The sequence below is a fragment of the Haemaphysalis longicornis genome, unplaced genomic scaffold (assembly GCF_048455015.1).
Source record: "Haemaphysalis longicornis isolate Haplotype H1 unplaced genomic scaffold, Haemaphysalis longicornis Haplotype H1 scaffold_10, whole genome shotgun sequence".
Classification (NCBI taxonomy): Eukaryota; Metazoa; Arthropoda; class Arachnida; order Ixodida; family Ixodidae; genus Haemaphysalis; species Haemaphysalis longicornis.
This window is the reverse complement of record NW_027526204.1, coordinates 35,404,379-35,432,001: the sequence shown is the minus strand read 5'-3', so window position 1 is coordinate 35,432,001 and position 27,623 is coordinate 35,404,379. Positions and strand designations below refer to the sequence as shown.

The 27,623-nt window shown below is 44.5% G+C and overlaps 2 non-coding genes across 2 annotated transcripts; both read right to left on the bottom strand.

The window, feature by feature from the left end:
- Window positions 1-20,131: 20,131 nt before the first annotated feature.
- On the bottom strand, window positions 20,132-20,204 carry Trnat-agu (transfer RNA threonine (anticodon AGU)). Its single transcript has one exon. It is a non-coding gene; the product is annotated as a tRNA-Thr (tRNA).
- Window positions 20,205-21,050: 846 nt separating this feature from the next.
- Window positions 21,051-21,123, bottom strand: Trnat-agu (transfer RNA threonine (anticodon AGU)). Its single transcript has one exon. It is a non-coding gene; the product is annotated as a tRNA-Thr (tRNA).
- Window positions 21,124-27,623: the final 6,500 nt, after the last annotated feature.

Sequence of the window (27,623 nt, the reverse complement as noted above, 5' to 3'; positions counted from 1 at the left end):
CCGTGGTGGAATGAGGACTATAGGCGGGCGCGAGAGGCCCAGAACAAGGCGTGCGGTATCCTTCGTCGGTACCCCACGTCTTGTAACCTCCTCTTGTTCAAACGCGCCAAGGCGTTCGGAAAACGTGTGCGCCGTGAGGCAAAACGCGATAGTTGGCGTACATTCATAACATCAATTAACTCCTACACAGACACACGGAAAGTATGGACACGACTATGCAAACTCAAGGGACATCAAACACACAGCCTGCCTCTGGTCAGTACAACAGGGGACACACTTGAAGACCAGGCTCACACACTCGCACACCACTTACATGTTTCCAGTTCAGCACACTACACAAACACCTTCATGAAACAACTCGTGGCCGAAAAGAAGCCTTTACATGACAATGACAGGTCTGCCACCTCTTATAGCTCCGAGTTCACGCTTCATGAGCTGAGGGGTGCTCTGAGCACGTGTACACCCTCAGGTCCAGGCCCAGACAACATTACATATACAATGGTACAGAACTTACACACAGACACTTTTGTAGCACTTCTTCACCTTTTCAACAAGATATGGCTTTCGGGGAACATTCCAAAGTCTTGGAGGGATGCCATAGTTGTAGCATTCTTGGAAGAAGGGAAGGACCCTTCTTCTCCCGCTAGCTATCGACCCATTACCCTGACCAGCTGCCTGTGCAAGCTTCTCGAGAAGATGATAAACCGGAGGCTCGTGTACTTTTTGGAGTACAACGGCCTTCTCGAGAGCTGCCAGGCAGGCTTCCGGGCGGGGCGATCCACGAATGATGAACTCGTAGCTCTTGAATCATATATCAAGGATGCCTTCGTGCATAAACAGTACTGCGTAACTGTGTTTTTCGACCTCGAAAAGGCTTATGATACCGCTTGGCGTTATGGAATCCTTACTGACCTCAAGTCATTCGGTGTTTCTGGTAATATGTTTAACACTCTTCCTAGTTCTTTGTCAGAGAGAACCTTTCGCGTCAGAGTTGGTTCTGCACTGTCAAAGGTACATGTGCAAGAAAATGGCGTGCCGCAAGGTGGAGTGTTGAGCTGCACGCTCTTCATAGTTAAGATGAACTCTTTTGGAAAGGCATTGCCACCCACAATCTCCTATTCCATGTATGTAGACGACGTCCAGATATCCTTTAATTCATGTAACATGTCCATCTGCGAACGTCAAGTCCAGCTCGGCGTCAAGAAGCTTGCCGGCTGGGCAGACAAGAATGGTTTTAAAAATAATCCCGGAAAAAGCTCTTGTGTTGTATTCTCCAGGAAGCGTGGGGTCCACCCGGACCCGGACATCACTCTTGCGAATGTGCCAATTCCTGTGAACAAGGAGCACAAGTTTTTAGGCACTTTATTCGATGAAAAACTTACATTCATCCCTCATATCAAACAGCTCAAATGTAAATGCCTAAAAACAATGAATATTCTTAAGGTTCTCTCACATCAATCTTATGGGGCCGACAAACAACTCCTGCTGCACCTGTACACAGCGTTGGTGGGGTCTCGGCTCGACTACTGCGGTGTCGTGTATGGGTCGGCGACAAAGACCGCACTGAGAATGCTCGACCCAGTGCTGCATCTTGGCCTTCGCCTCTCTTAACAACCATCCTTGGCCTTCGCCTCCCTTACCAACCATCCTTCTAATCCCATCATGAACAATACATCAAACTTGCAACTCTTTTTAAACAGGCCATGTATTTCCTTACCTTTCTCTCTCAGAGTTAGGGAGGAGGCTTCTGCACTCACGGTCCCTCTTTCAGACACGCACAAGACACCCATCCATAATTTATTTCCGCCATAGCATCTACATCCTATATCATGCGACCTATCTTCACATTAGTAGAAAAAAATAGGGTACCCAGAAGTGCAATTCTGCAGCACTTCCTGTTCCTGCAGGACAAGTACAGGTGCGCAGAATTCTATAGCGACGCGTCGAAAACTGGTTTTATTGTATCTTGTGTAGCGCACGGACCAAATTTTACCGTAACTAAAACAATGAGTTTTCATAGCAGTATGTACACGGCAGAAGCCTATGGCATTTTACTCGTTTCAAACCACATCCTCCAACATAAAATTCCAAAGTCTATCATCTACACAGATTCTCTAAGAGTTGTACAGGCACTGTCATCCGGAAAGTCATCTAAAAACTATGTGATCAATGCTCTTTTGAAGGTACTAATGACTGCATATGCCTCAAATCTTCAAATAACTATATGCTGCGTACCAGGTCACTGTGGGATCCCTGGCAATGAGACTGCTGATCAAATGGCTGGTGCTGTTGCTCTCATGACCACAGTTGACATAACAACAGTACCTTACACCGACCTAAAGACACACATCAGACGACAGCTTCGTAACACATGGCAATTACGCTGGAGTCAACAAACAGACAACAAACTACACGTAATAAAACCACAACTGGGATGCTACATAACTGACTCACACAAAAGATACACTGAAGTCGCCCTGGCTAGGCTGCAGATAGGCCACACACATGTTAGGCACTCCCACCTGCTCACTGGAACCTCGGGACCCACGTGTAGCAGGTATGGAAAGGGCCTATCCGTTGTCCGCATACTAATCACATGCAAGGCACTTGACACAACACAACACAAACATTTCCCTGAATTATACAGACGACACATTCCTTTGCACCCATCATACTTTTTAGCCGACGAACCAATGTTTTCTAGTCAACGTGTTTTTAAGTTTTTAGCTGAGGTAAACTTTCTACAGCTCTTGTCATATCACGTTTAATCACCCTGGCCCTATACTCCAGCCATCTCCATTGTCTTTTGTTTTCCATCACCTTTACTTTTAGTCACATGTTTTAGTACTTACGGTCTGATCAAAACTCAATAACTTCTTCTTTGGCGCTCTTTGCCCATAGTCGGCCTTGCGCCAATAAAGCCCAACCATCATCATCATCATATATTCCACCAACTTGAGGCGTACAGGTAAATATTGGGCAAACAGTACTCCGTAACTTTGATAGGGTGATAATACATTACAGCGTGAAACTTCAAATTCGAAACTGCAATTTTTACTGTAATTTTTTAATTTCACTTCTTTTGCTACCTTCTGCCTTTTGTCCAAACACGTCGAACATATGCAACTTTTGAGGACGTTGCTACTTAACTGTTTCCTCTTTGAGTTCCTCACAAGGAGCTTGGCGGACAGCGCTCCATTCTGACGCTCAACTATCCAGTATTGATATGACGCGAGGTATTTTACTTGTAAACATAATAAATTTAGCGGTCAGCATATTGGAAGAGTTTTAAAAAAATTAAAAAGCGTGTTTTTTGAAAATATGGCGTTGAACCTGTGAGTCTTGTCACTTTTTCCTCGGTATATAAATTTAACGCAGATTGGTTGTTAGTGTGCCAACATATAAATCAATCGTTGAATCCATAGGGGGATCATAATTTGTACAAATCTGACGGAAGGCGCAGTCACAAGTGCACGTTGTTGACAGTCAAGGAAACGTGGCTCCTCTTTTGTGTTGTGCCCGCTACAGAAAAAAAAATGATGCAACGTGTTTGGGTTTAATGGAAGCACGTATGAAGGCCTGCATCTGGCAAGACTTTCAGAAAAATTCAAGATGTTTTTATGAGCGAGTGAACTTTGTGCATTGCAGTAATTTCTCAAACAGTCGTGCCTGTTGCATTTTAATCTTATTTTGCACACTTACAATATAGAGTGTTTTTTTAAGGAGCACAGGTGAACAAAATTTGAAGTTTGCGGCTTAAAAAATTTGAACAGTGAAACATGGTTAAGTAGCGCGGTAAGGATGGGACAAACATAGAGACCACACAGGACTAGCACTAGGTCTGTACTTTTGACCCGTACTTACCGCGCAACTTAACAATGATTCACAGTTCGAACCAACTAGCCCACATTTACACGCTAAAAAATTTGCTTTGCAATATTTAGGATCAATGTTAAAAAATTTGCCTCTAAAACGAGTTTGACCTTTTGTTGCCAAAAATGCGTATTTTTCTGAGCAACCAAACTTTTGTTTTGGAAGAGCACTCCAGTTTTAAATTGAGCAAAACTTTACAAATTGCTTCTCCTAAATATTTTCTGGGATAGCCGTCGCTGAAATTGGCTGAGGCGCACTGCCAGGCAGCCGTGGGGGTTCAATTTGTCGCGTTTCCAAAAAATGTTACCGTAAGCATGAATTGTTCCAGGCTAAAATATTCGTAAACTTGGACATCAACATAATCATTTAACAATAAAAAGTTCTAGCAAATTGAAGAGGCTGACCAGAAGCCCTTGGTCGATCGATCTTATCTAATTCACCTTACTGTTGAATGTTTTCATTATTGTTTAAGGCTGTCGATTCATTTTGTTGTTAATTGGAAAGAGTATCATCGCACGTTCGCCGGTAATGCGGTGATCTCTATTCTCTGCCTATATATGCGTACAGGCCGGAAGTGCGGTCAGCAAGCCTATGACAGTAAAGGGCAGCACTCTGGTTTCCAATCGTGTGGATTGGGGCCGTTTTTTTCAGTACTTGTCCTTTAGACAAATTAGTAGCAAGATGTTTCTGTTTGAAACTTTGCTACATTACGTAGATTGATTATATGGGAATTTTACGCATTTTAAGGGGCTCTGGTACCTGAGAAACAAGCATAAAGCATGGCTAGACTTCAAGTTGGGTTAGCTATCAGGACGGTGATTTCAGATCTAGGCACTTTGCTTGAATATTTTATATCAGCGTTCATGTCACAAAATTTTTTCACTGACTTTGTTGAGAAAGTTTTCTTGACTGCGGTATGCAGCTTTTCTTTTACTATATGTTCCGGTTTAATACACTTTCATTAGGAAGGCCGTGTTAATCATGGCTTTTTGTTCTGATTAACAATAAAGCGCAAAAATTACACACGCGACAAAGAAGGTCAAAGGAAACAAGCGCTGCTTCCAACCGAGATATATTTTTGAAAGCGATAAAATATATTCACAAAATGTGCGCACATGACAACTAATTTACATTACGCAACGCATATAGATATTTCCCGTGCGATCACTGCGATTTCTCATACGCTCAGATCACAATAGGCAGCCACCGACGACTGTGTACCCTTTGTTCTCCAAACTCAAAGAACACAACAAAAAAGGAACATAGAAAATGAAGACTGATCCCAAACAACAACACAATAACAGAAAAAGCAGCTACCGGTCGATTTCGAATTACTCAGGAGCAAGATAGACAGTTTTCTTAGCCGACAATCCTACCGATGGCAAACCTTTGCAAGCATTTCCTAGGCACACCATTTCAGCCGCCTCAGTAATTTCTCCTTCGAACTTGTTATGGTGCTTGGCTACGATTACAGTCTCATTATTGCAGGGCATGCTTTTGCATCTCTCGCAATGTTCACCGAGCTGCCCTGTGTTACCAATCGTCACGTTCCGTACATGCTCGCGCAATCACACGTTCACACACAGTGATATGGTAAAGGGATGGCCTAGACCACATTTTCCGTGCACGCAACGAACTTGTGTTTGGGGTTGATTCTTCAGCTCTTTTTCCGTTTTTGAAAGGGGCGTTTTTAAGAAAAGGTGTCAGTTGGAAGTAGCGCTTGTCTCTTGTCCTTCTTCGTCTGTTGTGTTCAGTTTGGCGCTTTACTCGTCAGCAATGCAATACCAACTACCCCATACGTCCGCAATTATCGACTATATTTTTATTTCAAGGAGCCGTCATAACATTACATCGAAGTTGGGTTATGAACAGCGGCCCTGTAAATTGTGCCTAATCAAGTAGCAAGTAAGTTGCGCAAAATGAGCTCTTGGTTATCATACTATCTAAGCTTTTTCAGCTTTCGTTTTATACTTGGGATATATTTTAGTGTAGTTCAAAAATGCCCTGCAAACGTCTGGAGATCTGAATGACCAAGGACAAATGTTTTTGTATGGATAACACAGGGTTCTGGGTGCAGGTAGAACAATCTAGACAGTAGCCTTGAATAGTCGAGACACCCTGGATATTTCATTGGGCTGGCCAGTGTATTAGTCTATACCATTTGCTATATAGTTTACTCTTCTCCCTGCGTATAGGATGCAAAGTGTATGCACCAGTATTATTCTGGGCATATAGAACACGTTTGAAAATACGTATTCGGTCAAAGAAAGAGCAACGTTGGTAGACTTCTTTTTTTAGAGTGAAAGCTTTATTATCCCAGGGACAAATCCAGAAAACTCTTTCTTTAGTCAGTATCTTGCCGTGTCAATCTGCCCCTCAAGCGCAGCCAAATGGAAACTAGCGAGTTGTATAGTATGACGGGGTGAGTCTAATCACTTGTTCATTACAAGGGGGTGTGCGGAGAGGGATACAGCGAGAGTAGAGCTGGCCAGAGATGTGCAATAGGACAGTGATAGGAGAAAGTGGCTGCTTCGAAGGTCACTGCGAAATTCCAAATAGACGGGTGGCTGCGCCAAGGAGCATTGCATTGCTCTTGTTTATGCATTCGTGGGCGCACTTGACGAGAAAAGCTACGGCTACAAAAACTTCGTTTAACTTCGCTCATCCGAGGCAACTTTTTACATTTTGTATTTTAAAATTATGTTTATTGTCCAACTTTTTATACCCATGTAGGAAAGCTACCAGAAACCAGCAGGAGTGGCCCCTTCACTAGAGACACTGCACCTGACAGATTTGGGACCATGGATAGGTTTTAGATTGTTGCTCTCGGTGCATTGCACGTTCAATGTGCAGTACACGGCAAAGGTTAAGCCCAACTGCTTGTTTCTGGAAATGTTACTTATGCTCAAGCCGAGCGGCCAGGTGCATACGGTTAAGAAGGCCGCCACCAATATTTCGAAGTAATACGGTTAAATTTGCTTGTTTTTAATAGTTGGTTATGCCTTTTTTTATCTCACAAGGTCAACTTGTGTTTCACAACTGCCGCTACTAAAAAAAACATTGGGAATGTTTCATGCTGTTGGCGATGGTGCTCGTGTTTTTGTTTCAGTGTCTTTCTGTCCAATTTCTGTTTTTGCCATCTTTTAAAGCATAGAGTTCGAAGAAGAATTGTTTTAGTTACAGATATTTGTGGAACTGCCTTTTTATTTGTAGATTGTTCTTCAATGTGTCCTAAATAAGAGATGTCTTTTCGTGAGACTCATGTACATTAGGCCACTTTCTGGTAATTTTGTAGTCACAGTGAATAAAAGCGGAGAAAAACGCCGGACAAAAAAACAACTCTACACGACGAGCGCTTACACAAGAACGAGCGTAGTTGGTCTTTTTGTCGTTGTTTTTCGACGCGTTTCGTCACTATGACTTCATACAAACTTGCTCACTTATCAATGCTCCTAATAATTTTGTAAAGTTTACTATTATCCCACTGACATAATTGCCGTGCGAAATTCCTGTGCGAACGTCTGTCTCTCATTCGTGTGTTAGTGCCGTCTTAATGTCTCTTATTGTTGTATTAGATGCGGAGCGTCTTATGCTCGGGAGTATGTCCCGCGGCGTCAGCGGTGGTCTGTCGTCCGCACACCACCGTTTCTTTGCAAATCCCCCACGTCTTATACACGGGGGTATGTGCCGCGGCGTCGGCGGTGGTCCGGCGTCCGCACACCACCGTTTCTTGGCCAATCCCCCAAGTGGGTACGTGGTATAGAAGAGGATCAACAACAACAACAACAACTCCGGTTGTGCTTGCGCTTGACTTCGTGATTCTTCAGAAGAAGTAGGATGGAAGCAACAGCCCCGTCAGTGAGTATGCTGACGCATCTAGGTGAGAGCATCAGCACAAACACTCACAGCAATTACACCCAAATACAATCCACGGAACGTGTATCGATCTCGTCTTTCCCAACTGCAACGGTGACGACTGCATACAACCGCTGCGACGAGATCCACTGACTGCACTTCAGTGACAATAAGGCCGTCATACTCAAAGTAGGAAGACGTGCAAACCTAAATAAAGACCTTTAGATACCACTTCAATCTCGTCTCTTTCACGGATATACGCATACAATAAGGAAAATCACACCCATCTCCCCGAAGGGAACAAGAAGTAGGATATACGAGCATTACGGGGTTCCGTAGATTCCCACCAAATTTGGCGAACAAACACAATGGAAACGATAATGCAACCCCCGTGACGCTCCGCATCCTACTCATGGTTTCCTTCGGGGTGATGGGTGTAATTTTTTTCAATGTTTTTCGAGGCCAATTTTTATTTTTCTGCATTTTTAATTGTTAAGGTTTCTTGAATGTGTCCTAAACAAGAGCTAGGTCTCTGTTCTCTGGGGAAGTGTAGCAAAGACGGTTTTTCTTTTGTGGCAATGTTTATTGCCAGAAAAGCTCTATTTTTTTAAAGTGCAGAAGAAACGAATTTTGTCTTGTTATTGTCGTAGGAAATAACGTCTGCGTTCATTTAACCGGCTTAGCACATTTTAATATATCTTGGCCTTGCTGTTTTTACTGGTCAGAAAAAGTGAAACTGCTTAGAAGCGCGCAAATGTTTCAAAGCATGGTGTTCAAAGTTAGATAACTATCGAAATGGGGGGGAAACTAGCCGCAGCCGCAGGGCACGCACGCTGCTTCGCGGGGAATAACGGAGTGCTCTTGAGGCGCAACGGTAGAAAGTTTATGAGTTCTTTTCTGCTGTATCAGGTAAAGCCGCAGCAAGTAGAGCTCACTCTCAGAAGGAGCGATGGAATGCTGATCGCTTTAAAACTATTATACATCCGTGAGGTACTCCCTGTAGAAGGGAGTTTTCAAACCCCGCAATGGGTATTTTGGCTCCCGCTATGCCGCAACCCGCACCACTGCCCGGATAGTAAGTGGCTGCCTCGTGGAAGTGCCGCGGCTCTTCTGACAGGAGTACGAATATTATGCGCACGAAAAAGAGCCTAACGCTTGAAAGAGAGTGAAACAGGAGGACAAATGTTCTTACTCATATACAGAAAGCCCTGTGCACTAATCGGCTTCTCAGAGTTTGTAGAAGAGGGCATGGGGGCAAAACTGCGATGTTGGAATAGCTTTCTTCACTACAACGGCTAGGTTTAGCATGAAGATATGTATGTATTGCAACTGAAGGCATTGAGACCTCGAGCGGTGAGAGGTTAAGTGAGGTTGTTATTTTGCACTCACTGCTGGAGACCAGCAAAGTATGATTATTCTGATGTCACTCATTTTCAAAATTTTGTTTATTCATTTTGGTTTATCCTATGGGTTGATTGGTCATGTTTTACCAGTTTCTTGACAATCAGAATAAGGTTATGTGCCACTCTTATTGAGGGCGACTTTTCAAAATTTTAAACTAGCAGCATTGGCTTTATTCAAGTTTTTCGGAAGCACCGATCTCATTTCGTGAGAAAAGATGGTAACACTGGGTGACGCTGCGGGTGCTTTAGCTGGAATTCAATCGCTATTACTATAAATTAGGCCACTGAGGGTGAACCACTTGCGTTTTTTAAGTACGGGTCGATGACGCCAGTGGTTGATTTATGACTGTATAATTAGGCCTAAGGAGGGGCCATGTCTCTCAGAGCAAAGCCAAGCCTGAAGAGGTTTTTCACAGAGAAAAGTATTGAGTAGGCGTCTTCACCGAATATCACTCTTCGGTAAAAGCGCAATTTCGGCTGAGCAAGGGTGATGCCGTCAACGTCTATAGGTCCACCATGATTGGTAATCAGTAGTGTCGAATGAGAGGGCGAATCACACCTCGGGAGATCAGTTGCGCACTGTAAAATACACTAGGCTCGGGTGCATTCATAATTTTGTCATGCTCTGATGGGAGAAAAGTACGGGAGAACAGTAGACAAAACCGTTGAATTTTAATTCCGCTTTGTGTCGATGAATATTAAGAAGTACGACATGACATTTTTTGTGCAAGGATAGTGCATAAATGGGAATCATATCACTGGTTGTTTTTTCGACGCACTCCGTGAGACAACCTAATTTTGGAGAGTGAGCCGTTGCTGATGATACCTAACTGCCTAAAATTCTGCTTATGATGAAATATGTATACACAATCACATATTTTGTAAGAATTAGCGGAGGGCTAGTCCGCAGTAGACTGTGTTGAATTATCAAACCTGGAATTTCTCTAGTATTTCAAGGGTGAAGAGCCTTTATTTCCAGATGCGAATTCAAATAGTCAGTTCTTTCTTTATTCCACTGTTTGTGAATGGCTTCCCAAACAACAGGCAGTAAAATACAGAATCACTGGTTGAAAAGTGGCCATTGGTGTTCAGACTGGCTAGAAAAATGAGACGTTCTTTACTGGAACACTTTTATGGCACTACCGTTCCCGTGTGTTGTGGGGCAGGTAGAGCTAGATTTCAGAAGACGACGTTAATAGTAGTTGGTGCGCCCCCACTCTATGGTGTGTATATATAAAAGCTTTTTATTGATACGATGAGGTAGATTTTGCCATTCTCAGGAAATTAGTTTTCAAATTGCGTTTGTGTTTGTGTGCAAAGTAGATTAGTTAGGAAGCACAATGTTAATAAACGAATGGCTGGAAGTTTAGAAGAAACGTTCTTGGATCAGCAGCAAAAAATCAGATCAACGTCTCACGGTCTTAACGGAGATATGAAATACCACGGGAAATATATGGTGAATGGTACAGAACAATGCTTTCGCTGTTTGCATGCTGCTCAAACCAAGAAAAAGCGCTTACTGCATTTACAGCGTGAAATATTGTGAGGGGGCAAAATATGTGTACGTGGAAGCCCCTCCAACTGACCCACCGGGCTATGTTTAAAATAGCCGCAATCCAACATAGCTCTTTCGTATCGCTTATTGCATTATGAAGTTTGCAAACCACAAAATAAAAATCTGATAAATACTGTATACATTATAACAAAAATACACGAAACTTCAATTTACTCAAACAATTCACTAGCTCTTAAGGTCATAAAAGAATTCCAGGCGAGCCTAATGATAACAATATTCCTTGACGAAGAAGCATTTGCGAGATACGTTTGAAGGACCTGCCAGATAAATACGGCTGCATCACAAGCCGACGCTGCCAGCTGAATCGCAATGTGCTTTCAAAGAAAAACAAGGTAATATTTCAATCGTACCCCGAGAGAAACGTCCGTAAAACATGCAAGCTACTGTAAGGCTTGAAATTCGAAACGTCCTTTCATCCATCAGGATAACTTCAAACTGAGGTTGTGGGTCTTGCAATAAAAAGTCAAACATTGGAAAATGTTGAATGCATGCAGCACCAAAACGCTTCCTTTTTAAATTACAAAATATAATTACTAAGCAAATTTGGAGGTATCTTCAGGCTACTGCCGTAAAAATCGCTTAAAGTAAAGAAGTCCTGTCTTGTCTACAGTAGAGGATAGGCACCGATGCATGCAGTAATTTCGTGATAAACATGGATGTACATCCAACCACGAAAGTCGCATACGAGATGGCCACCTCTAAAAACCATCATTGCTTAAAGCATATTTCTGTTGGGTGGCTAGTTTAATTGCATGCTATTTGACTAACCAAGTATAATGTCAAACGCACGTATGATATTGGAGGTGTTGGAGAAAACGTCACCATTGTGGAAAAAAAAAATTTATGAACGTTTTTTGCATTTTTAATGCAATTCTGCGCCATGGTTATGATCATGCTAACATGAATCTCTGTTATCGCTATGAGTTCGGAATGAACGACCATATAGTAGTGACGCTGTACTTAAACCATACTGAATTCCCTAGTTACACGCTAACGTTGGTTTTTACAATTTATGAACGTTTTTCGCATTTTAATGCAATTCTGCTTCATGGATATGATCACGCCAACATAAATCTCTGTTGTTGCTGTGAGTTCGAAACGAACGAACATATAGTAGTGACGCTGTACTTAAACAATACTGAATTCCCTAGGTATACGCTGATGTTGGTTTTTAGAATTTATGAACGTTTTTCGCATTTTAATGCAATTCTGCGTCATGGATATGATCACGCCAACATGAATCTCTGTTGTCGCTATGAGTTCGGAACGAACGAACATATAGTAGTGACGCTGTACTTAAACCATACTGAATTCCCTAGTTACCCACTGAAGTGTGTCAGTGGCTAAAGATACCCCCAAATTTACTTAGTAATTTTATTTTGTAATCTAACAAGGAAGCTTTTTGCTGCTGCATGCATTCAACATTGGCCAATGTTGTCTTTCTTATTGCCAGACCCACAACCTCAGTTTGATGTTATCTTGATAGATGAAAAGACGTTACGAATTTCAAGCATTCCGCTAGGTTACATGCTTTACGGACGTTTCTGTCGGTGAACGATTGAGATATTACCTTGTTTTTCCTTGAAACCACATTTCGATTCAGCTTGCAGCGTCGGCATGCGATGCAGCCGTAAACATAAACATAGTCATAAACATAGATGTGCTTTGAACCACGAATGTCGCATTCTAGATGGCAGCCACTAAAACCATTAATGCTTACAGCATATTTCTGTTGGTTTGCTGGTTTAATGGCATGCTAGTTGGCTAACCAAGTATAATGTCAAACGCACGTATGATATTGTTGGTGTTGGAACAAACTACACCATTGCGAAAATCAAACGATTTTATGAACGTTTTTCGCATTGTTTATGCAATTCTGCGCCAAAGTTGTGATCATGCCAACATGAATCTCTGCAGTCGCTATGAGGTCGGACCGAACTATCATATAGTAGTGACGCTGTACTTAAACTATACTGAGATTCCTAGTTACACGCTGAAGTTGGTCAGTGGCTAAGGTGTTGCGCAGATGAGCCGAAGAATACTGGCTCGATACCCGCCCCCGTGCTTTGGGTGGATGCGAAAAAGATAAACGCCCTTTTGCAGGGATTTCAACACAAGGTAACCAGAACCAGGTGGTCCAAATAAGACAGTTGACCTGCACTTCGGCTCGCATCGTCACACAGCGGGTGCTTTGGCACGTTATAGCCTTCTTCAACCAACTTTTTCGAGTACGGGCGTAAAAGTACTTATGTGTTTGTAGAACTCTCTAATTACATTCTTGTCCTGCTGAACTGCATTCAAACACTACCTACCTTCTTGGGCGGCTTCAAAGAAGCAGGTGAAAGCGAATACGAAATATTATCAGGACAACATCCGTTAAGTAACTCTCAAGTGATCTGCGAATTTCGTGGCCTTATTTGCCCAAAATAAAGCTCGCATTCCTCAGGCATGCTTCAGACCCCTCAGGGTTCATATACGGGAACTTGTTGGTTAGAAAAAGTACCTCCGAAAGTGGTATCCTACTCAAGGCATTGTCCTTGCCGATTTCCTATAACGTTTCACTTGCGCTTACTGAAATGGTTGGGATCTACTTTGCCTACTGCGCGGATCGCTTGCCCACCGAAGGACTTTCAGTCGGCCTGTCCGCGAAGGATCGTTGCACTTGGTTTGGTGAGTTGAAAATTAAGCCGCCCCGACAAGATCTACAGAACATATGTGCTTACGTCGTTAGTCATTTATGGACAAAAGTTTTCTCGCACATTGTTAATAACAGAATATGTATGGAATCAACACATGTGGTTTATATATGGTGTTATGATTGTTTGAAATTTAAAACAGAAGAATTTTTCAAAAGTACTATTGGGGAGCTGCAGTTTTTAGTAGCCTAGCATGTCGGGAGCCACAGCATCCTTAGAAAATGTAATCGGGCTTTAAGCATAATTCCCCAACTTTTAAATTTAGAAGCCAAATAAACCCTACTGTTAAGACTTAAATTCTGACTTATTAAAAGTGCGGCATATTTAGGTTTATGAAATTCACTTAGGCCAAAAGTCTAGCCTTGATGTTCGAGGATGGAACGGCTACAAATATGTTGTCGTTTGAACGCTTTATTTTGGGATTGGGAGACAATATGTTGCCCCAAATTTTTCTGAACATGTGCCACCTCGTCGGCGCTGTAAGATAGTCATGTCGAGTATATAGAGATTACCATGTTTTTCTTTCAAGCCACAGTGCGATTCAGCTGGCAGCGTCGGCATGCGATGCAGTCGTATTTATTTAGCAGGTCCTTTGAACTTTCCTCGCAAATTTTTCTCCGTCAAGGGAAATTGTTATCTTTGGGCACGCGTGGAATTCTTTTATGTCCTTCACAGCTAGTGAAGTGTTTCAGCATATTGAAGTTTCCTGTATTTCTGTTATTATGTTTAAAGTATTTATCAGACTTTTATTTTGTTGTTTCCAAAACTCCATAATAGAATTACCGACACCAAAGCTATATTGGCTTGCGGCTATTCTATGGTTGAATTCACGTGGACACGCATTATTCTATAGCAAATTTTATGATATCTTACTACAAGCAATGTACTACACTCATTACACCTGCAAGACGGTGCGAATAGGACTCCTTGTGCACACGGACGAGCGGCTGACTGTATCTAGAAATTGTTTTGACATACTGGTGCGGCTTTCCTTGTTTACGGGAAGTATTTTTAAAATATATATCCCTTGAGATATACAGTGGTAAAAAAGGACAGCTGGAAGCTTTGAAAACAGAAGGCGTGAGCTTTTCTAGTGAGGAAACAATTTACATTCATCAGAATCAAGTCTCCGTCGTGCAGTATTGTCCGAGATTCGGCGTATTACAATGAAAACGTGGTAAATAACACTGAAATTTATATTTCGCTCTTTACATGTCACTGGAGAGGTGTAGCAGAGGTTACTGTTTTTACAGCCTTAATTCAGGGCATAATGAAAAGAATCTGTTGAGTGGGAGCCCCCCCCCCCCCCCTTCCAAGCAAGCCGCGAGGCCATGTTTAGTATAGCAGCATGCAACACAGCCGTTTGCTGTCGGTGACCACATATAGGGCTATAGAGAACACAACAAAAAACTTGACTACATCCTGAGCATAAAAAAGTAGCAAACAAAGCTTTAAAAGCTGAAACAATTCACTAGCTTTACAAGTTCTCTCGGATGCTAGGGAGGTCAGTTTGTGCTTGTCATGGAGGTTTCCAAGGCTAGTTTAAAGATAACAGATTACCTCAAGAAATAAGTTACTGCAGCAATCTTTTCAAGAAACCTGTTTGCTAAATATGACTGCATCGCATGTGGACGCTGCATGCTGAAGCGCAATGTCGTTCGAAAGAAAATCAAACTGATCTCTCAGACATTCCACGACACAAAAGTAATGTAAGAATGCGACCCAGTAGAGCACTTAGCCTGGCGAAGTGTCGTTAGAAAAACAAAGTAGATATTGACTCATGCCACTCATACTGCAATAGTAGTGTAATACTACCATGTCACATACTGAAGTTTTTACCTGAAGGTAAATGTCGTTAGAAAGAAAAACAAAGTAATCTCTCACTCATACCACTAGAGAAACGTAACGCAAGCGTGCCACCTTGGGGAATTCTTAGCTGAGGGTAAATATCATTACAAAGAAAAAAAAGGACCCATCTTCCCGCGATGGGAACTCGAGTAAAGGCGTCGCGTAGGGGGCGAGTGTATTGCGTTAAAGTTTAGTGTTTGGGGAGTTGGTGGTAGCAAATGCGTTGTATCAGCAGCTTCTTGACGTAGTTTGAATGAGTCAAAAATATATGGCGCGTTCGTAGCCTTCCATTCTGTGTCGGCTTTGTGGCGCAGTGGGTAGAGCACCATGTACCTTGCGTTCCGCCCGCAGGGTCGTGGGATCGAAACCAGGCGCCAGTAAGTAATATTTTTTTATGTAGTGTAGGGGGAGGGGTGCGGACCTGTTGTTGAGAGCGAGGAGGGTAGTGTGATGCGGGAGAGGAGGAGTGGGGGAGAGGGCGCCCCTGGAACTGCTGTTGCGGACGCCGAGGCACGCAAACGCCGAGAACGCCGGGTGACATCGTGAGTTAAAGAAATGCTCTGCATTTAACACAAAAGAATCTCTCGATCACACCACGATAGAAACGTAATGGAAGCGTGCCACCTAGAGAAATGCTTCGCTGAAGCGAAATGTCGTTAGAAAGAAAAACAAAGTAACCTGTTACTCATACTTCGACAGGAACATCATGCAAGCATGCTACCTATTGGCATGGATGTAGTTTGTTACGTCTTTACAGTCATCATACCTTCTGAAGTCGTATGCGTTGATAAAAAATACGCCAATATATGACAATATTGAATATAGGTTGCACGAAAGCGCATCCTCGCTAGCTTGAGACAATTGCAAAATAAAAAAGGAGCTACCTTAAGGCTACTGCCGGAAAAGTAATTTACAGTAAAGAAGTACTGCCCTGTGTACCGTACAGGGTATGCATCAATAGATGCTGCATATTTTTTGGTAAAGGATAAACCTATGAAAAACTCCGAATGTGGTAGCGGAAAAGACAGAACTGAAAATTTGAAATGCTTAAATTCGACAAACGTTATTTTGCTGCTTTGAAGACATGCTGCTACGCAAAGAAAGAATATCCCGCCGAACTCCTACGCGTAGTTCTTTCTTTTTTACTTTTTTTGCGTGTGGTAAAGCACGTAGTAAACGAAATGCCGAAGGGCGAGGGAGACGAGTGCGCGTGGTATGTCGAAATCGGCTGGGAGCAAGACAGGAAAAAAAGCACAGAAATTGTATTCAAGTAACAGCTTTGGGGATGGGCAGGCAGGTTTGATGCGAATAGAGATGCCACTTTTTGTAAGAGCAATATTTTTCTGTTCGATTAAGATACCGTAGCGTTTCTACGCTGCCTTTCCAAGCATTGGTTCCAGCCGGCTCCAGGCAGTTGAATTTATGGAATAAGTACGATTATCTGTATTTCCGGTCCTTTGGAGACTTAAAGTTTGACTGCAGAGTTTAGAGCTTGAGATCATCGAAATTGTGGTTGGGTTGGTTGAAGTGTTGTGCCATTGCTATGGAGGCACTGTTAGGAGTGTCGGCCCCATGTCCATTCAGGCGTAAGTTCCTAGGTTGACTCGTTTCTGGAATGTACTATTTTGAGAGAATAAGCATTCTAGCATATACACAATGTTAGAAGAAATGCACTTGAAGCTTCAATTAATCTTGTGAACGTATTGGCTGGCAGTGCTCTATTGACAATGTGCAATCCGTCTGCAGATGATTGCAGGTTTTGCCTCTAGGGTGGAGGCAAGGGCTGATGACTGGTTACTGGGAAACGCGAATTTTGGCTTGCACTAAAAGGTCTTTTAGGTTTCTCTTTCTTCTGTAGGTAACTCTTGGGGCTTTTGGGAACGTCTTTTTAAGTCGGGCAATACTGGCTAGAATAGGGTTTATTACCCCAGGATGTTGTTTATGTTAGGAAGCGCGTTTGAGAATTTTAATATTAAGGCTGGTTGTCGGGCGTTTTGGCTTTGACGTTGTTACTTGAGCACTTCTTCTGTTTTTTACTTGGATGCTCTTTCGTAAGCCATATCCAGCGAGCTGACCAGGTGGTTCCTGCTTTCCTGGGTGGACTTTAGTTCATTAAGGTGTTTTATATAGTCTATGTTATCACTGCATACTCTTCTTAGTCTGGTAGCCTGTCCTACAAAGATACCTTGTTTGCAGTGTCATGGCTGATGACTAGTGTAGTTTAGGTGGGCAATGGTGGGCAAATGGTGGGCAAATACACAATGACGCCCTTATGGTCACGCTCGACGTTTAGCTGGAGCTGAAGTTGGCTACCGCAAAAAATATGACATTGCCGGAAACACTATGCAAATTACGTATTCATGTAACCTAACAAAAGTTGCACATTTGATGCCGCTACGTTTTATTTAATTAAAAAAAACAAAAGAAAGTCAGAATGCGCGAAATGAAGGTTCCGGCGAAAATTAGCTCCCAGCGACAATTAGATGAGAATATTCCCCGAACCACCACGCGTTGTCTACCGGCGTAATAAAAATTTAGGTGACTTTCTTACTAACTTTCGTATCAACCGACCGGCAACTACTGGCTGCATGCCCTGCAATAAACCCCGATGTAAAGTATGCCCACACATGACCACTACACAGCGCGCCACCAGCACGGCTTCAGACTACTACGTAAATATAAAAGGTAACTTTAACTGTGACTCCGCTAATGTCGTATATCTTCTAGAGTGCACTGTTTGTAGGCAACAATATATCGGCCAAACTGAAATGCCCTTCCGAATACCGTTCAATAATCACCGCTCTCATGCAAAAAGCTGCCCTTATTTGCCCCTGTCAAGACATGTGAACAGTCCCGGGCATGCATTTGAACATCTTAAAGCAACGATTTTAGAATCCGCCTTCAAAACGCACCACGACCGCGAGGTTCGGGAATCTTATCTCATTTATAAGTTTGGGTCAGCCAAACTTAGTATTAATGAAAGTTACGGAAAACTAACGGGCTTATCCCTCGAATAAAATTAGCGGCTTCATAATTTTTATAACTATGTTCATTATTCCTACCCTCGAGTTTGCCATCAGAATTCGCAGAAACTCTCCTAATACATTAGCTTAATGCGGCTCAACAATGCCATTTGTCCGGGGGAAGGAGGCCTCGTTCCCACCACCACATAAGAATGTTAAACTCTTTGTGATCTATTCATGTTTAACCTTTTGTGACCCTACCTATTTCCTGTTCAATTGCTAGCTTCTGTGAAATGCTCTTTTGTGCCCCCTATCTATTCTCTTCATCCGCGGAGGGCACACCCATCTTCGCTTCCCCTAGAACCAGTCTCCCCAGCCACTGAATACCTTGCTGTATACTCTTCCCTTTCTTTACAAACCGCGGTTGTCCAGTTTCCCCCATTGTCTGAACTTGCAGCCCGCGCGGCATACGTTGACCCGTCATGGTGCAACCTTGAACGCTGCATTGTTAACACGACCCCTTTTTCTCTCTCTTGCTCCCCCTCCCCTTTTTTTTCTTTTTTCTTTTTTTTTGTTTGTTGATGTTGTAACGTAGGCGTAGCCTGACTGTATGCACACTCTCCATTTGCGAAACATTTTCCACTCCTTCTTACAGTTTTATGCAACCCTATATAAGAAATGTGTTCAATGTTTGCGACACCATAATCATGTAACTTTACTCTGATGAAGGCAAGTCCCATTGCCGCTACGTAAGTAAACATTGTTTGTTATTGTTCTTGCTGTGTATCCGACTCTTTACTTATATTATTTCTGCGCGCTTTGTGAGTTTATCTTTCTCTAGATCTATATATATATATATATATATATATATATGCCAGCAGTTAATAACGGTTGGCAGTCAAGAAAACTCGGAAAGCAAAGGGGAGGTTGTGGTTGGTCATAAAAAAAGATGAAGAATGAGGAAAGAAGAAAACAAAGCCAAGAAAAAATGCCCGCCACGTGGGATCCGAACCCACGACCTCCAGAGTACCGGTCTGTTGCGATAACCACTAGGCTACATGCGGGGCGATTTCTACCCCCCCCCCCCCCCCCGCTTTCTGGGGTATTTATGTCAATGCAATTTTTCCTGTGCTTGGGGGTGGTAGCCAGCGCCACTCTGCCTTCTCGGGGTAAAGCGGACCTTCTTTTTAATCCCCGCGCCGTGACTCGAGTGTCTACGACATGTCGAGGGTTGTCAACCAGCGTTAAACTCTCTTAAGCTCCCTATGGCACCAAGACTGCCAGAACAAAGGCCTTCGCTATGCATGTAGCGAATCAGAATAGGAAATGAGGGGCTCGTAGAAATAACACAGAAATAAGGGTTGGCAGCAAAGAAAACCTCGGAAAGCAAAAAGGAGGTTGTGGTAAGGCATTGAAACTGAAAAAGAATTTGGAAAGAAAGAAATAAAGCCGAGAAAAAAACGCCCGGCAGGTTGGATCCAAACCCACGACCTCCAGAATGCCGGTCTGGTGCGATAACCACTCCGGTACCTGCGGGGCGATCCACCCCCCCCCCGCTTTCTGGGGTATTTATGCCAATGCAATTTTTTCCCGTACTTGGGGGTGGTAGCCAGCGCCACTCTGACTTCTCGGGGTGAAGGGGACCTTCTTTTAATCCCCCCGCCGTGACTCGAGTGTCTACGACATGTCGAGAGTGGTCAACCAGCGTTAAAAGCTCCGTATGCACCAAGACTGCCAGAACAGAGGCCCTCGCTATGCATGTAGCGAATCAGAATAGGAAATTACGCGCTCGTAGAAATAACGCAGAAATAAGGGTTGGCAGCCAAGAAAACCTCGGAAAGCAAAGGGGAGGTTGTGGTAGGCATTTGAAACAGATAAAGAATTTGGAAACGAAGAAAGAAAGCCGAGAAAAAAATGCCCGCCAGGTGGGATCCGAACCCACGACCTCCAGAATACTGGTCTGGTGTGATAACCACTACGCTACCGGCGGGGCCATATTGCCTCCCGCTTTCTTGGGTATTTATGTCAATGAAATTTTTTCCTGTGCTTGGGGGTGGTAGCCAGCGCCACTCTGCCTTCTCGGGTTAAAGCGGACCTTCTTTTTAATCCCCGCGCCGTGACTCGAGTGTGTACGACATGTCGAGGGTTGTCAACCAGCGTTAAACTCTCTTAAGCTCCCTATGGCACCAAGACTGCCAGAACAAAGGCCTTCGCTATGCATGTAGCGAATCAGAATAGGAAATGAGGGGCTCGTAGAAATAACACAGAAATAAGGGTTGGCAGCCAAGAAAACCTCGGAAAGAAAAAAGGAGGTTGTGGTAAGGCATTGAAACTGATAAAGTATTTGGAAAGAAAGAAAGAAAGCCGAGAAAAAAACGCCGGGCAGGTTGGATCCAAACCCACGACCTACAGAATGCCGGTCTGGTGCGATAACCACTCCGGTACCGGCGGAACGCTTCCCCCCCTTCCCCCCCGCTTTCTGGGGTATTTATGAAAATGCAATTTTTTCCCGTGCTTGGGGGTGGTAGCCAGCGCGACTCTGACTTCTCGGGGTGAAGGGGACCTTCTTTTTAATCCCCGCGCCGTGACTCGAGTGTCTACGACATGTCGAGAGTGGTCACCCGCGTTAAACGCTCCCTATGCACCAAGTCTGCCAGAACAGAGGCCCTCGCTATGCATGTAGCGAATCAGAATAGGAAATGACGAGCTCGTAGAAATAACGCAGAAATAAGGGTTGGAAGCCAAGAATACCTCGGAAAGCAAAGGGGAGGTTGTGGTAGGTCTTTGAAACAGATAAAGAATTTGGAAAGAAAGAAAGAAAGCCGAGAAAAAAATGCCCGCTAGGTGGGATCCGAACCCACGACCTCCAGAATACTGGTCTGGTGTGATAACCACTACGCTACTGGCGGGGCCATTCCCCCCCCCCCCCGCTTTCTGGGGTATTTATGTCAATGAAAATTTTTCCTCTGCTTGGGGGTGGCACCCAGTGCGACTCTGACTTCTCGGGGTGAAGGGTTTTTTGTTAAGGCCCGCGCCGTGACTCGAGTGTCTAGGACATGTCGAGAGTGGTCAACCAGCGTTAAACCCTCTTAAGCTCCCTATGGCACCAAGACTGCCAGAACAGAGGCCCTCGCTATGCATGTAGTGAATCAGAATAGGAAATGAGTAGCTCGTAGAAATAACACAGAAATAAGGGTTGGACGCCAAGAAACCTCAGAAAGCAAAGGGGAGGTTCTGGTAGGTCATTGAAACAGATAAAGAATTTGGAAAGAAAGAAGGAAAGCCAAGAAAAAAAATTCAAAATTCCTTATCTTTGCTTTCCGAGGTTTTCTTGGCTGCCAACTCTTATTTCTGTGTTATTTCTACGAGCACCTCATTTCCTATTCTGATTCGCTACATGCATAGCGAGGGCCTCTGTTCTGACAGTCTTGGTGCCATAGGGAGCTTAAGAGGGTTTAACGCTGGTTGACCACTCTCGACATGTCGTAGACACTCGAGTCACGGCGCGGGGATTAAAAAGAAGACAACCTTCACCTCGAGAAGTCAGAGTGGCACTGGGTACCACCCCCAAGCACAGAGGCTCTGTGTGTACGTTGTATTTATTGCTGCCGGTAACAATGTTGCCAGTATGACGCACTTTTACAACATACTATAAATCGGTGTAAGCACACGGGTTTTCGGGGTCCAGAATTTATACTAAGGAAACAAACCATGTACACCACCTTTAGAAAACGCTCCAGTCACAAATTTTAGGACGTGTGGTACTGAAAACAGGTGATATTAGCGCCAGTTGATAGATGATGCTTTTACTGTCCACTATCGAAGTTGAGCTGTAATCTAATGCTATATCTGTTAGGGAAAGACGAATACGAACTTTAAACGACATTTACACCGTCATTGGTTAAACAAGAAGTGGGAATAAAGGTATTCTGAGCGGTGCAATGGCATGGGGCCCAGTTTCTCAACATTTCGTGCCGAACCCCGGGAGAACAGGACGGCTACCGACGCACCGGTAGCCTAGCACACCCGGTCGCCTCCTTACGTGCCGTCTGCTATGGAAGATCTACGTCGCCACCATGACATTGTGAGGGAAGCCGTTACAAGGGGCGTAGCTGCTTTTGAGTCACTGCTACAGGATCCGCTCTCGCCAACCGGCCAGATTCTATCGCACCTGCGTGCCGTAGACAGCAGGTACGAGGAATTGAAGTCTCTGTATACCCGCATCCTCGAGATAATCGATGTGGACGAGCTGGACGTTGATTTGTTCGAGAGCTACGAGTACGAAAAAAAGGTCGTCATGATCTGTCCACGGTTGCATTTCGCCAGACAATCTGCCGTTTTTTCGCTAGTTGCAGTTCGGAGAACTGGAGCACCAAACCATTACTCCGCCGTCATCCAGCAGGGCAACACCGTGGTGCCCTCCGGTGAGGGCAGGATAGCCGCAGAGGCTGACAAGGTGGCGAATGTTACCGCAGTGTGTGAGCCTTGCGTTTCTGACCATCGAAACGTCCTCATTGCTGCCGACGAGTCTGACCCGCGAGAGAAACCAGCGCACTGCAGTACCGATTCCATTGAGGAACACCTGGGTGTACCCAGCCTCCCGCCCTGTGGTGGCTGCGTCGTCGTCCACCACGTCCACAGAACAGACCTCTCCAGGGACCCCATGACCACGATATAGGATGATGCAGACCCGTCCAGCGTGAGTTTGCCGACGCTTCGGACATCGCTGCCGCTCGAGGGGGTTCCCTGCTGGGAGAGCAGGTGGTCCTTAAGTGTGGCAAGTGGGCGCCATTGCCACTTTTACGACAGTGGTCGTGTTGCTCTCTGCGCCGGCTTCTCCGCTGGTATCTCCGCTGGCGTCAGCGCTACCTGGTATCCCCGACTCGTATCGGCGCACCGTACTTCCAGTTTGCATCGCACGAACTGTCAAGTGACCCCGGTTGTGCAGGGCTCATGAACGGCAACCGGGCAGCTTCAACTACCGCGTTTGGCGGCCCCCTAGGAAGTTCATGGAGTCCACCCCATCAGCTGCCACGATCATCGTTCCTGAGGCATGGGGGCGCAGTAGGCGATTATGATGTGTGCACACGACGAGGGGTCACATGTGAGCGGCTTCCATCCCTGCCACCCGGCACTGGCTACGTGCGTGCCTGCCGCGGGCACAAGACTGAGTTGGTCAATCTGAGGCGACAGCCTGAGCAGGGCGAGTTTCCTTACGATCCTGGCGGCTACGGAGAAGCGGGAGAACATAACGGCTAGCGACGCACCGGGTATCAACCTAATGCCAGCAATGACCTGCTTGCTTATCAGTGCTTTGTCGCCATCAGCCATGCCCAATATTCACTGAGTATGGCGCAGAGGAGCTTGCAGTCGTAAAAAAAGCTTGCAGGAGCAAGCTAGACAAAGTTTCTAAAACTACTATGCACTCTTACCGACAAAAACGATGTCTGAATTACGAGGAATGCCAATCAATCCGGCGTTGCAAAGAACCTCGACCCAATATCGCCCGTTATCTAACTCCTATCCCGGAACCGAGGGTTGTTGGACTTTCCTTGCCAGCGCTGAAGAAAACCGGTACAAGGAAGCTACATCACTTCTCAAAGAACTGGTGGAAAAGGAAGCAACCCACGACCTGAGACCGACCTGCTAAACGAATCACAACGAGGATGCTGAACTGGCTGTTATTTATTTTTGTGGTATTTCCGGCGCGGCCCCGTGCATGTCTGTGTGCGTATGAGTCATTGTCGCGGGCTGGACGATGTTGAGGAAAGACGAAGACGAACTTGTATAGGACATTATCACCATCATTGGTAAGAGAAGAAGAAGTGGGAATAAAGCCGTTCTGGACGGTACCATGGCCTCCGGCCCAGTTCTTCAAAAATATCATCAGTAGTCACGTGCCCACGCAAATTGGTAGGTTTGTCTTACGTGGTACGTGTTATATCGATTAACGTGGTACGTGTTATATCGAATTTAAAGTAATAATTTTTACGCATGCGAACACCGACCTCTTCAGCTAAGGAAACGAAACGCTAGAAGGAGTAAACGGAAAGAAGACGAATACAACTACCTTGAACTGCTAGTTAGTGCTCATTCCAACCGCGTTATAGAAATCTGGCGCACAATAGGTATGGGTACGGCAGCACTGGGAAGAGTCCCAAACTATAAACATTAGCCGACATCTATCAATCAAATAAAAAATCCACAACCAGTGTATACTGCCGGTAATCACGTATGAAGCTAAAACTTGGCGACTTACTAAAACACTAGAAAGCAAACTTAAATCGGCTCAATGAGCCATGCAACGAATATCGATTAGAGTAACACTCAGGGACAGGAAATGAGCTACCTAGATCAGAGATTAATCAGGAGTAGAAGATATCTGATTTGAAATTAAGGACAAGATATTAGAATATGCGACTTTGTATCTTATGTTGGTCGTGATTTTTGTATCGCAGTTTTTCTTTCGTGTGTAACCCTGGCGGCAGTGTTTGGCATTCTACTCGAGTCAGTTTTAGGGAAATGCGTTCAGCTCTCTGGCTTCGACCACCTCCCATGCACGCATTTTTTCAAGGGCTCGAACATCGAAATTTTCGAGGAGCACCGAGCAAGTAATTGCAAATATGAATGCCCGTACCAGGATGCGTTTTCCGAAGAAATGTGTCTATGAAGTACCGAGTGTTGAGATGAGGACACCGGGGCAACACCCCAGGCCGATGCGAAATTGAAGGCAGAGCGTCTCCAAGGGGCTTTCGGGCCTCCAAAGAAAAGGCCTGGTGACGTGAAGATTTCAAGTTCGCAAATCATCTAACATGACGGCTTCTCACTCCATGCTTTCCGTACGAAAGTGCGCAGCGCGTACGCGGACCGTCAGACTCCAACCCTAGACAATGTGCGAAAAGTTGTGCGAAAACTTTAAGAAAACGACCTTGAAGTGGTAATGAAGGACAGCAGCTTCACGTTTGTTGACAGCAAACAGCATCTTTCCCTGATCGAGCGCAGTGAGATCAATGCACTGGCGCTGCAAGTAGATTGCAAGCTCATTATCGTAGCAGAGCGTACTACATCTGAATTAGAACTAAACAAATCGGCGTAGCAACCTGGTTGTTGCTGCTGTACTTTTGGACAGAGGTCGGATTTCATGACCACTTGTATTTTTGGGGATGGGTACTTTCCTGAAAAAGTCAAAGGTATTTATTATATATCCGCCGTTTGGTGCGATATGACAAACTAACAAGTAAAAGGTGTCAGATCATTGCTGTGGACAGTGCCACTGAAGAGGTAAATGAACATATACTCCACAGAACCGGTCCACCTAAAAGATGCGAGTTACCGGAACCACTGCTGGGAGTGTTTTCTATTTTTGTTTGCAGTCGCCGCAAATAATGGGTACTGCCAATAAATTCTCACCGCATCAGGCAAGTGGATTACCCAAACTTACCATGGATCAAAACGGATGACAAAATGCCACCTAATCGCAAAACGTAAGCCCAGATAAATGAGCCATACCTATGGTATTTTTCTTTACATTATCTCTGAGCAGCTGTTTGTGAAAGAGTAGCAAAGAATTAATTGATTACGAAGAAAACAAAAGTTTCATAGGAACCATATTTGTACAGAAGGCAACACGCTTGTACAGGGGGCCACACAGGTTTCGTACTTGTAGCCTTATTTTGGCTAGGCAGAAAATCATTTGAAGAAAACTATTGTGTCATTCTGTAGTCTTAACCATATATTTTTGTGATAAGTTTGAGTCCATAGTTTTGAGACGTAACTAGTTGAAGTTGAACTAATTGTTATAGACAAGGGTGTCGCGCACTGTGCTTGTGTATGGTTCAACCAGTGGAGAATTTTGGGATTATGATCATGCTAAGACAGGTGCTGCTGCAATTGTTGTGTTTCCGTGCGTGCACTAGCTAGTGCACTCGTTTGTGTTGCATTGTACAGCTGCATCGTCTACTTAGATTCAACAAGTGCCAACGCAGCGTACAGGAAGGAATATGCTTACCATGACAGGACTGGGAAGCGGACTCATGATGCTTATCTGCGACGTCTAACAGCAGGATTGGCTGCGCCCTACGGCAAAAAAGCCCGTTTTGTCCTTCGACAAGGTAGGAGCCGTGCAACAGGTTTCGTCCAAGGAGCTTCTGAAAACTTGAGAGGAAAACAGGGGAACTACGTTCACTACGATGTGGATGGCAATTGCTTCGATAAATGCTTCACCGTCAATTTTTCGCCCAACGTTTCGACCAATGGACTTCTTTTATTGGACAATTCTCATTACCACAGCGTAGCTCTTGAAAAGCTATCACCACGAATGTTGCACAAATCTGATGTTCGGCTTTGGTTCAAAACGAAAGGCGTCCCGTAGTCACAGGACATGGTAAGAACTGAACTACTAGAACTTTCTCAAGAGATCAACACTCCCCGAATTGTGTACCGCATTGACACTCTGCCACCTACCTACGGCCGTGAAGAAGTGGTTCTTGTACCACCATACTACTGCAAGTTCAAGCCGACTGAACTTATCTGGAGCCTGTTGATGGGGCACTTCGCAAGACGCAACAGGGTTATAATGAAGTTGAAAAGGTTCTGCCAGAAACACTCTTGTCTGTAAACTACGGAAACTGGCAAAAATGCTTCGCTCACGTAGAGCAAGTTCATGCTGAAACTTGGTAACGTGACATGACTATAGACAGTGAAAAAAAACCACTGCTTTTCGGTATTTCGGACTCCTTCATCGATTGTAATTGCGATTGTGAGTCGAAGTACTTGTTTCACTTCCCATGAATGTGTAACCTGCGAGTAGCGGCTTTACTCACGAAGGTCAACCTGTTGAGCTGGTGCGTGGACATCTTTCCATCCAGCTTGTTCACGGTGGTTCCTGCTGAGTCGATTTTCGGAGAAGGCATTGTTAGCCTGATCGAGCAGGCAGTGTTTCCTAGTCGTGTGGTTTTGTTTGTGGTGTTTAATATTTCAAAGTGACCAGGCTTACGAGGGACGCTGCAGTGTTGTGCTCCAGAAACGTTAAAAAAGCCACGGGTTATTTAACGTGCCCTACATTACAGTACTTGCTGCTTTCACGGAAATGCAGCCGGAGAGGACGGGATTTAACCCGCGTACTAGGGATCACGAGTGAAGCACCTTAACGCCTATGCAGGTGTGGCAAAACCTGTCCTAATGATTTATTGACACAATGGCAGTTCTGAAGAGGACATTATTGATCTAGGCCCATCTAATCAAACAACGGGAAGACGGAAAAGCTTGCAAACATCCAGCGAAGAAGAGTAGATGATACAAGAATATGAGCCCACCTGAAGGAACCTCCGGAACTTGTAAGGTGACCTAACGCCACCAAGCCAACAGCGTCCCAGGAGGCCTTCGTCTAGAACACCCCAGAGAAAATAGG